Source organism: Galeopterus variegatus, unplaced genomic scaffold, assembly GCF_000696425.1.
Source record: "Galeopterus variegatus unplaced genomic scaffold, G_variegatus-3.0.2 Scaffold1010, whole genome shotgun sequence".
NCBI lineage: Eukaryota > Metazoa > Chordata > Mammalia > Dermoptera > Cynocephalidae > Galeopterus > Galeopterus variegatus.
This window is the reverse complement of record NW_007727121.1, coordinates 223,665-233,340: the sequence shown is the minus strand read 5'-3', so window position 1 is coordinate 233,340 and position 9,676 is coordinate 223,665. Positions and strand designations below refer to the sequence as shown.

General features: G+C 39.2%; 1 protein-coding gene across 1 annotated transcript in view; it reads left to right on the top strand.

Moving 5' to 3' along the window:
* Window positions 1-262: 262 nt before the first annotated feature.
* Window positions 263-9,676, top strand: part of GRAP2 (GRB2-related adaptor protein 2) — a 64,375-nt gene continuing 54,961 nt past the window's right edge. Inside the window, exon 1 of the mRNA XM_008574179.1 lies at window positions 263-496. The gene's annotated coding sequence lies outside the window, so the exon portion shown is untranslated. The remainder of the gene's footprint in view (window positions 497-9,676) is intronic.

Sequence of the window (9,676 nt, the reverse complement as noted above, 5' to 3'; positions counted from 1 at the left end):
ATGGATATACTACGAGAAAATGAGGATTTTTCATAAGCTTGCTGATCGACCATATCTAGGACTAGAAATTTTCTTATGTGAACGTAAGTGCTCAGGGGGAATATTATTAAAACTGAAACCAAGCATAAAGAAGCAAAAGTGTTTCGTTGAACCTCTTTCATTTTAGTTGAACTCTGGCAGCAAGAAAACAAAACCACATAATCTAAGGCTCACACCCAACTCTCTGAAGCCCTGTATCTGCTAGTTCCTGTGTGGTTTGCCTACAGACTGCAGGGCTGACTGGGGGTAGTTTGGAGGCAGGGAGGAGGAGGCACTGTTAATGGATGTGTAAGCTTGCACACGCTTTCAGTGTGGTACTTGGAAGACAGCACAAGGTGGATCTATACTCTGAAACGCAGTAATTTTGATGTTTGAATTCACCTTCCTTCCTGCAAGAGGATTCTAATAACTTGGTGTCAAAGCCAAGACACAAACTCAACCTCTTCTCTTCCAAAAGGTATGTCATTATACAACATCAGTACACATATTCTAGGAAACTTGAAGAGTTTTATAATATGCAAAGTGTTCTCTATGAGTCAAATCTAATTAAAATGAATCCCACGGGCTCTTTAAATATTGCTTTTAATGTTTTAGCCCATTAAGGTCTGTATTCTTTTGCTGCAACAATATTTGTGGTGATAGGATTCAACTTCTATCAAATGAACTGGGAGAAGACTCGCTCTTTCCCCAGCCCATAACACAATAAACTCCACTAATTGGCTTCAGAACCATCTCAGGGAAAGACCTCAGACCTTGGGGCCACAGAGGTAAAATTCCACTTTATCATAGTCAACATGTAATCCAAATTGGGAGGTGTGGGGAGCAGTGGAGGGCTGAGCGGTAACGAATGAATGAACACCAGCACTCAGGTCAGGATTTCTCTCTGCTCGAATTCTAGTTCTGTATTTATGTTACCTTTACAAAGAACACCAGTTTTGGTTCATTTACAAAAAGAAAACTTTATGCTGAAATATATTTTGAGAGTGTGTTGTCTATCTTTGTCTTTATTAATAGTTAGGCTATATCCCTATCACTCTCTCTAGTTTAGGTGTCCAGTCTGAAAATTGCACTTTTATGCTTAGTCTAACTGTTCCTGAACATGAGGATTGGATACACCCATCGAAGATTTCATTAACTCAGAAATGATCATATTTACACACCTGGAGTTGGGCCTTGTTCATAACGTATATATAACTTAATTTGCACATTATTGAAAACATACACCCCCTAGATAAGTTAAGAGGTGGGAAATGTTTAGGATCTAAAAATCCAATGGAAAAATTTCATGTTATCTGAGAATGGGAAACTTCAGTTTGAAGAATCTTTTGTTCTATGCAACTACATTTATTAAAAGCTGTTTAGTTCTTTACCGGGTCCCTTTTTTTTTCTTTCTTATTTTTGGCTTCAGAAAGAACATTAAGTATATATTATTCTCCTTTAACAAAACAGGGTTGTGTGTAAAATTTCATATTTATGAAATAAATTTAAAACAATCCACTCTACAAAAGCATCGACTATTAAAGAACACTATGAAAATAGAGAACCACCTAAGTGTGTTTAAATTTCAAATTTTTTAAAATTCTGATTTGTACCCTTTTCAAGAACTATTTTGCATGTTTTTTGTAAAAGAAAGGTGGCCCTATGTCATTGAATAAAACAACCTTTTCAGACTGAACTTTGAGTGTCTCCCGTGGAGTAAACTGAAGTCTTACTCTCCCTAAATTGTAATAGATTTTATCTTTTTAAAAATGACTTTACTGAAGCAGAGGGGAAGAAGGTGATCTATCTGTTTGATGTGAAGAAATATCTCTGTTGCTAATATAATATCCTTTTGAATATCTTCCACATCTTAGATCCTGATGGAAATCCCTTTTCTTTTTTATTTCAATTGTTTTACATCTACCTCACAGGAATATTGTAAGACTAAATGAGTTAACATAGATACGCAGTGCCTTAGGACAAAGGCACTATGAAAATGCAAAATGATATTGTTAATTATTTCTGTGGATCTTGATCATTTTCTTTCCACTTCTTTTACAAAATGTATGTCACTTACTGCCCGAAGCCATCTCTTTTATAACCATTGCCTTCTAGAAGAGCTAAAAATGATCCTACTTCCCCCATTTGTATTGACTCCCAGAGAATAACACCTGCTGGTGTTGGTGACTTATAGGGTCCATGTCTAAACTTGAGCACAGCTTGCCTCTTTCTTGGATCAAGAAAAGTCTGCAATTGTTAAAAAAATGTGTCATTAAGTGTGATTCCATCAGGATTTCTTAAACAAGTAACTGTTGCTGCTAGATTAATCCTAGGGACAGATTATTTACATGCCCCCACAAAACAAACACAAAACTTGTTCAAGAATCTTCATGAGCTAAGTTATTTGAAACAAAGTATAGAGTCAATCAGCCCCATTTTGTCCATCCGAAATATGTGCCCAGCATATCATGATCCATAATGGACAACACAGTCTCGTGCGTCCCTTTTTTTTGAGGGGGGGGGTCACTTGACAATCCTCAGGAAAGCATACCCTCATTTGACAAACAAACATTTTACCAACATTTATTGAGCAACTGCTCTGTGTCAGGCCCTGCACTAGGCAATGAGTTCTCTTCAACAATGTTAACATTAAGTTTCAATAAACTTGAGCCAATAGGAATTCAGAAATCAATTTTTAAAAATAGTTTTCTTTTTAAATACACATTCACAGACAAAACTTTTTGAGAACTAAAAGAAATTTTTACAAAGTACATGAGATAGAAGTATTACACGCTCTCTGAAGAAGGTGTAAGACATATGCATATCTCATGGAAAAAGTGAAGAAAATGTCTAAACGTAAAGAAAAGCATAAATATTAGTACAGTGAATACCTCTATATTCACTACTAAGGTTTAACAACTACTAACTTTGCCAAATTTGCTCTATGTGTATTTCTTTCTGAATTACTTGTAAGTTGCATGTAAATGACACTTCACCCCTAAATACACATCAGTATACATCTGAGAAAAAGAATGTTCTCCTAAATAAACCACAATACCATTATTATACCTAAGAAGATAAACAGTAATTCCTTAATATCATCTAATATCTAGTCCATATTTAAGCTTCTTCGTTTGTCCCCCAAAAGTTTTTTAGACCATCTAAAGAAAAAAAAAAAGATCTAATTTTAAAAAATAAAAATGTTTTTAAAGCTTTACCCCTCAGATTACCTGCTAACTGCAAAGGGGGAAAAGATATCTTTACAATGAGAAAATATTTTGCATTTGGTTTATATGTCTCTTTATTCAACACTGGGTTTTTTTAAAGGTTAAGCCAGTTATCTTGTAGAATGTCCCATGTTGTTCTCGTTGCCTAATAGTTAATTTGTTCCTCTACTCCCTGTACTTCCTGTAAATTCCAAGTCAGGGCTAAAAGCATGATTAGATTTTTTTACAACATTCTACGTCTTGATTTATTCATTGAACAATAGATCTTACAGATTGCCACAAATCAGTACCTCATTCTTGTTTGCAGCATATCCACTAAGTTAGAATATATTGTAGTTGTGGTTCCCCTTTCACTTTAAGGGTCCTAAGGTGTCTTGCCAAAATACTGAGATCTCTTGTCTACTATGTTCACTCTGTCTCCAGGCTTTCTCAACTGTGCTTCTTACAGTAGGCTTCAATATAACCATTAATGAAATAGCAGGGGATTATTAACCCCACTCTATTATTCAGATTCATCCTAGGTAGATCTTAGGTTCAGCTAAGAATATTCATGATTAGATTTTGATTGAATATTTTTTACAAGGTGCTGCTGGGTGCTTTATATTGCATCTTCTCAGGAGGCGCATAATGCCAGGTTGCTCCACTATTTGTGATGCCAAGTTTGATCATGACTCAAGGGAGTGATCTTGCTCCAGAGATCTCTCATTGTAAAGGTACTTTTTTCTCCTTTGCAATTAGCAAGTAATCTGAGGGGTGACACTTTGGCACTGTGCTAATATCCTATTTCCCAGCAAATTTTCATCCAATAATTTTAGGTGATAATCCTTGCCAAAATTGACTTTTCCATTGGGGGTCATATATATTTTTGATACACTTTGAAGAAGGATTAGGCATACAAATTCTTTAGCAGTGGCAGCAGCAGCTTTAAATATTTATTGCATGCATAAGTTCAGGTAGTAATAATAATAACAGTAATAGTAATAGGTAATGTTGACTCAGTGGTTGACGTGGATCCAGACCAGAGTGGTTGATGTGGATGATTTGAGTCCAGCCCTCCATTTACTAACCGAGTGAACTGGGATGAGTTAATCAGTCTTTCTGTGCTTCGATTTATGAAGTTATAAAATGAGAGTAGTCATGGTACCTGTGGAGCCATAGCTAATGTCTGAATCCTGTCGACATAGCCAATTGTAGTGCTATTAATCCTGCCCGTGACGCCAATTGTAAAGCTAGGTGACCACGCTAGTTGTTGGGCTCTTTTACCTGCTGGTAATCTGCACCAACTGGGCCAATTGTCAAGCTAAGGCTGGGTCTGGAGCCCACAGACGCCTCAAGCCCATTCACAGACTGGGTCACAAACCCTTTGCATGCCAGGCTGGGTCACCAGACCCCTTCATGCAGGTCTATGGACTAGGTAACCGGCCAAAAGGTCCTTGGAGCCATAGGTTGGAAAGCATGGCTGTGCGGGTGGATGCCCGAGGCCAACGCCTACCTGCCTGCTTCACTGAAACTCCTCTCTCTCTCTCTCTCTCTCTCTCTCTCTCTCTATCTATCTATCTCTCTCTCTGTCTCTCTCTCTGTCTCTCTCTCTCAAGAACACAAGAATAACAACAAAACTAAAAAGATACATTGGTGTGGATGTGCACTAACTCCACACACACACACACACACACACACAATTTGCTTGCAAAGGATGTGCTAAAACCACACCCAGCTGGACCCAAGTCGAGGGCCTTGACCAAACTATTCTATTTTCCCAACAGTACCTATCTCCTGGGATTGTTTTGTAGATTAAATAATGCATACATGTAAAGTTCCTAAAACAGTGTCAGTTATTATTATTTGCCAGGATCCATTTTAACACTTTTCAGGTATTAACTCATTTACTTATCCTAATGGTGCAATGAAGAAAGTGCTAATATTATCCTTCTTTTACAAGTGAGGAAACTGAGGTAAAGAGAGGTTAAGTACCTTGCACAAGGTCACTCAACTATTTCATGGTAAAGCCAGGATTGGAACCCAGGCAGTGTAATTGCAGAGCATTCTCTCTGAAGTCTGGCTGGTACAGTACAGTGAGGAGCGACACAAAGGGGACTGCGTGGAAGTTAGCAGCCGGACCCTCCTACACACCCAGGCTTGCAGTTATTGAAACTCCAGAGTGTTGCTACCAAAACACATTTTAGGTTTCGTTCATCTGAGCAAGAATAGCATTCTATTAAGCATAGATAAGTACACTTATTGCATTTACATAATTTAAGGCTTTGCAGAAGAAACTTTTTTTCTCTTTTTTTTTTTTTTTTTTTTTGTGACCGGTAAGGGGATCGCAACCCCTTGGCTTGCTGTTGCCCGCACCGCGCTCAGCCAGTGAGCGCACCGGCCATCCCTATATAGGATCCGAACCCGCGGCGGGAGCGTCGCTGCGCTCCCAGCGCCGCACTCTCCCAAGTGCGCCTCGGGGTCGGGCCCCAGAAGAAACTTTAAACATAAAATACTTGGCACTGAAAAGTGTAGGAGAACTATGATGGAAAAGAAAGAAAAAAAAAAAACCCTAAAAGGAACACTACTTTTTTTCTTTTTTTTTTTTTTTTTTTTTGTGACCGGTAAGGGGATCGCAACCCCTTGGCTTGCTGTTGCCCGCACCGCGCTCAGCCAGTGAGCGCACCGGCCATCCCTATATAGGATCCGAACCCGCGGCGGGAGCGTCGCTGCGCTCCCAGCGCCGCACTCTCCCAAGTGCGCCTCGGGGTCGGGCCCCAGAAGAAACTTTAAACATAAAATACTTGGCACTGAAAAGTGTAGGAGAACTATGATGGAAAAGAAAGAAAAAAAAAAAACCCTAAAAGGAACACTACAAGAAGGGAGTTATGAGACCTCAGGGCCTCAGGCAGGAGATGATATTTTGGTACAGTCAGGGGGAAAAAATCCCTCTCATTTTTCACATTCCTATACTATGTAAGATTTTATCACTAAAACACAAGCGTATAAGCCATTGTCAGATTTATAAAAGACTACATCAGATTTCCTTACAGGACGATGGATGACTCTGATTAGTAGGCGACTTCCCTGGTTGGTTATCTCATATACTCAGATATTCCATAAGTCAGTCTGTGGCTTCTGAAACATATAACTGCATCCAGAAAAAGCCTTACAACTAGGTATAGTCCACGCCCCTTTATTAGCATTATAAAGGGGTTCCAGGGCTGTGCCAAGTCTTATGCACTCCTTAAACTGCCATTACAGAAAACTCTCAAGTATAATTTTCTAAAGAGAACTAAAAATAAATGAGAAAAAAATCCAGCATTAATGATGTTTTTATTCATTGCTAACACAGCCGTTGCTAAATTGGTACTGCCTTTTTATGTTTTTTAATGAAAAGCAGCCTAATTGATCAATTGGTCACAAATAATACTTTTTCATTTGTTTTTCTCCACACCCTTCGGCCTTCTAGAACCACAGGCTAAAGGTGTTGGCCTACAAATAGCTTATGATTTGTGTCTTTTGTCTAGTGCTTTATGGGAAAATACTAGAAACAAACTGCTGAGAACTCAGTAGGAACTCAATAAATAATAAGTAGCTAGTTCTTTTGTTAAATATGATTTTAAAGAAAAACCTTTCTAAATAACTAGGAAGTATTACTGGGGAAGTATACAAGTAGTGAAAAAAAAAAACCTGGTTGATTTGTAATTTGAAATTTCTATTCATCATTTTGTAGGTCGAGGATTTTAGCCCTATATGGAACAAAATGTGAGGTCAGATAGTTAAAAGGCTCTCACTGAAATAGATCTGTTAAGGCTAGGAGGAGAATCTCAACCATACATTAAATCTGAGAAAATTGTCAAATTGTAATAACTTCTATCAATCCTTGAAGTTGATCATAAATATGCTGACATCCACATCGTGTAAGTTCTTACTGGCAGTGGCTGGGTGGGTGGGGGGAAGGGGATTGTCACAGACACGTTTAGGAAGCTGATGAAAGCTATGAAAACTCTCCCCAGGGAAGAAAAAAAACTGTGCCTAGCACTCATCCTCACACGACTTTACACTGAATTTCCCCTGGTCTATGTATCCCCTGGCGTCCATCCATATATCTGCAGTAGGAAAAATTTCCTTGATCTTGAGTAATTGTATGCTGAACCTGATAGAGCTTTAAAATGAGTTTTCACACATTGTCTCATTTAATCCGGCTGCAATCTTTGAGGTAGATAGACCACATATTTCACCTCTTTTTTTTTGCAGTGTGGGAAAAGCAGAGCTGAGTGAGTTTAAGTCACTTGCTCAAGGTAATTTTGCTAATGTTGGCCAGGACTTGGCACCACAGCTGTTAAGTTGTAGCCCAGGCTCCTTCCACCACACTGTTCCAGCCACAGCATTCTAGAGTCACAGGGACCCTTGATGGGGTTTCTGGAAAGCTGAATTCTAGCTCTACCGGAAAAAGCCTACATGATCTTGAATAAGTCACCTAACTTCTCTGGGCCTCAGTTTCCTCCTCCAGCAAGTGAGAGGTTAGACCATGTGTTCTCTGAAATTCTTTGGTTTTCTGGTGAAAACTACCTAACGCCACTGTGTCTGAGAACAGAGGGAAATAACCTCTTCTGCCATAGATTGCAAACCTCATACCCTTCCCTCTAGGTCATAAGAGCTGGCATCAAATTCTTGACGGATTTCTTTGCAACATACAAATCCTGTTAGACTGTTAACATCAACAGTGCGTTTGTGGGCTACTGTGTGTCATTCTGCAGGTTGCTTCATTTTCTGCAGGGCGGACTATCTTGCAGCAATTTTGCTCTGACTCTGTGCTCCACACCAGGCACCACAATATTTTATTACCCTTCTTGGGTAGTTCAGAGTGAAATACGGAAATAAGTAATACTGATGGACTTCTTTGAGGCTGATAAACCCTATCCTTCTAAAGAAGTTATTCCTTTGGAAGAACACAAAACCTTCCACCTGATTTTTCATTATTAAATGTTATATCCTTTAATGTCTCTGAAATGCAATTGAAAATTGGAGACTCATGAGAGGGCCTACAGCTCTGAATGCAGAAGCCCTGAGACTAAGAAAGATCATAACCACCTTCCTTCGGCCTTTGGACCTGTCTGAGCCAACTGCTATCAGCATGGACAGGCCGGCTATCTCAATAACCAGGAAGGTGGTCATCTGTGTTTGTGATTAACAGCTGATAATAAGAAGCTGGGCCCTGTTTCTCAGTCTTTTTGCTCCTTGAATTTTCTAAGTGAACTTCAGGCTGGCGAGTGGAGTCATATCAACTTCTTACAGAGAAGTGTATAATTTGCTCCATACGGTGTCAGGTCCTTAGACTGTGGGAGGTAATACTGTCCAGTGATGAGAGTGGCGGAGCATGAACTTGGCTCCTGTATTCTGTGCTCTATTCTCAGCCTTGGAGAAGACGCAGTGTGCCCCATGCACTGCTCTGTCCTTGAGTGAAATGACTCCATTCTTTAACCTGCTGTATAAGAGACTAGGAAGATTCATGCATTGCTACTTTAAAAGCATTTGTATTTCTTTGATATATAATATATCACTTGTACAGTGCATAACATGGTGCTTTCTTACTTAAACAAACTCATTTTGTAGAAATTTTACTTCCTAGATTAACATTTTTATTTTTAAAATGTTTTTCCTTTATTTTTTTCTAGATTAATATTTTTAAATAGGCTACTTATTCATTTTATAAATATCATACTGTATGATGTTGTGACCTGACACTCGGTACCCTGTAAATATCCAAGTAAACAATGAAGGAGAAAGTGTGAAGTCAAGGAATCCTCTAGCTGAGGAGAAGGTCTCAATACATGGAATAGGAACGTTGGAGCTTTTAGATAGTAGACTGTTTTTCTTCAGCACAACTTCCATTTATAAATGTAAGATGTAAGGAAGTAGGATTTGCTATACAGACAACTCTGTCAGCTCATATTATTTCATAAAGAGAATGGTCAATTAGGTGTTGTTATCATCAAGAGAGCATGCTGTCATGTAGATGCTATAAAGAATTACCTTTCTGGTTACTTTAACTCATCTTTTAGCTACCGTCTGCAGAAATTCCCTCAATCCCTAACTCATGTACCCAGATGCCCTGAGAACATTTAGGGTAATAAAAACAAAAAACATAATAGGGTCCTTTTCCCTAAGGAACTAAAAATCTATTAAGGAAAGTAGGCCAAACAAAAGAAAATGCTACCATCGGGCAAAACTCGCAACAAGGAGAGAGAGTAAATGGCTCCAGGTAGGGATTATCAGGGAGGGCTTCTTGTCTTTTTGTCTTTTTTCCGTGTCCGGCAACGGATCGCAACCCTCAGTGTTGCCCCCGTACCGGACCGGGGACCGGCGACGGGATCGCAAGCCACGGCGTTGCTCCCGCGCCTCGCTCAACCAGTGAGCGGGAACCGGTCTATACGTGGGATCCGAACCCT